The sequence below is a fragment of the Pseudophryne corroboree genome, chromosome 2 (assembly GCF_028390025.1).
Source record: "Pseudophryne corroboree isolate aPseCor3 chromosome 2, aPseCor3.hap2, whole genome shotgun sequence".
NCBI lineage: Eukaryota > Metazoa > Chordata > Amphibia > Anura > Myobatrachidae > Pseudophryne > Pseudophryne corroboree.
This window is the reverse complement of record NC_086445.1, coordinates 302,107,781-302,109,886: the sequence shown is the minus strand read 5'-3', so window position 1 is coordinate 302,109,886 and position 2,106 is coordinate 302,107,781. Positions and strand designations below refer to the sequence as shown.

At 41.0% G+C, this 2,106-nt stretch overlaps 1 pseudogene; it reads right to left on the bottom strand.

The window, feature by feature from the left end:
* Positions 1–1,677: 1,677 nt before the first annotated feature.
* On the bottom strand, positions 1,678–1,796 carry LOC135051932 (5S ribosomal RNA; annotated as a pseudogene).
* Between the last annotated feature and the right edge of the window lie 310 nt (positions 1,797–2,106).

Below are 2,106 nucleotides of genomic sequence, written 5' to 3'. Positions count from 1 at the left end.
ATTTTAGTAACTATACATTTAAAACTAATGAATAAACTAATAAAAAACACAATATACACACAAAGACTATTTAAAAAAGCAATTTTACTTTTGTCTTGATAACAAATGAAAACACTACAATCAGCAAACATGCCATAGCAACAAACACATGAATAAAGTAATTTGACATTTTTCTGGAATTAAAAATAATAATAATACAAAAAGCAAACATGCCATAGCAACAAACACCTGCCAGTGCAGAAATTAGGATCACAGAAGCCAGTACTCAGGGCCCCCCATCTACTGGGCAGCAAACACTATAAGAGACTGGTCTTAATACCCAGCCAGAGGATCATATTGGTCAAACTGTGGAAGATTCGGGGCACAATACCCAAACCCAAATAGCCACAGCACGCTAGGAAGAGGAAGCTGGATCAAGTTTACAGGAAAAATCATCACAGGCTACTAACAAAAAGAAAAGTCACCCAACCCCTTTCAGCATGAGGGAGTTGGTCATTCTGGTCCCACAAATCCATACAAAATACATTATGGAAACATAATAAACATGGGTGCTGGTAAATGTGGCCACATCTGGAGAGACTTTATTTTTTCTTCTTTCGCCCCGCCTGACTTGGTTGGTCACTGGAACTGTTGGTCTGCGAAGTTATCTTCGAGGGACCTGCCCAGTGGGATTTTCTTTATAGGCAGGGGTAGGGGAGGGAGCAGGTGTTGGTGGCTCCCTGCCACTGTGGGAAAGAAGGGCAGCGATGTCCTGTAGACCTTGTCCAACTGATCTAGCTAATTGTTGGACAGAGGAGGTGAGCTCGGATAGGCCTTGCCTGAATTCAGCCACACCTTGCCCAACACAGGTGGTCTGATCAGTGAGCTGAAGAGATATCTGGCATTCCTCCCGGGTCATCACGTCCTGGAATTGGCTGAGCCTATCTCCATGACTTGCGATCTCAGTCAGAATTGCCAGGAGAGAGGGTTGGGTAGGGGGGCCAATGTGTGGCTGGCCTGATGGAATAGCCATCCCCACACATCCCCCTGCCTCAGCCTCCACCAGATGCCACTCCTGTGACTCACCAAGCTCACCCTCCTGTGCTGTTTTATGTAAAAAGCAGATATAATAATGTGAGACAAAAGGAGAGAAATTTAAAAAAAATAGTCATAATTTTAAAACTTACAGTTTTAACACTTCACTATATATGTCAGGCAACTTACCAGGCAAGAAACAGCAAGGAGAAAAGAAGACTCTTTTGTGGGCGCACTCTTAACTTTAAACAATGTATGGATTAGTCAAAATAATTTAAAAATCAACTTTTAATGATTTCACAAAATTAAGATAATCAGTGGTTCATGAAGAGAGATAACAATCAACAAAATGACAATATATTCAAATAGCACCAAGTGCTAATATGAGATAGAAACTTTATTCCGGCTGCCGGAGTAATTAAGGAATATTATAAGCAATAGCTTTGATATCAAAGCGGTACGTTCAAAATGACAAATGGATCCCTGTCCTGTGTTTTGTGTCAAAAATACACCAATAATACAGTCTGGATACTAATTAATATTAGAAATAGACATGCATATCATCACCAGCCAATTTATAGAGAAAAGAGAAAGAATGGAAAATGAGATGGCAGAGTGAATCTGCTGTCAGTGTTAGACACTGAGCGTACTGAACCAATAGGGGCTCTACTAAACTGAGTCTTCCTCAATGGTCAGCCACTTGAGTACTGACCCAGCCCAACACTGATTAGCTTCCGAGATCGGACGGCTTCGGGCGTTTCCAGTGTGGTATGATAGTAGAGAGAGTATAGGAGCTCTGGAATCACTGATGAGAGTTCACGAATTACACAGTTATTCAGAGAAGGTGATAGCAATAAGCCAATAGAGGAAACCAGATGGATCTGCTGCCAATGTTAGACAGGGGCATACCCTGAATCAATGGTGAGAGTCCATGAAATTCAGAATGAGTGGGAAAAGGGAAAACTAGAATGAACAATAATAACAGTCTCGTTTGGCTATTGAGAGTTCTTCCACAGAAGGTCTAATTTAAGGCGATAGCTGAATAAAATGCTATATTATTGCTATGAAGTTGACTGGATTAATGATAAATGC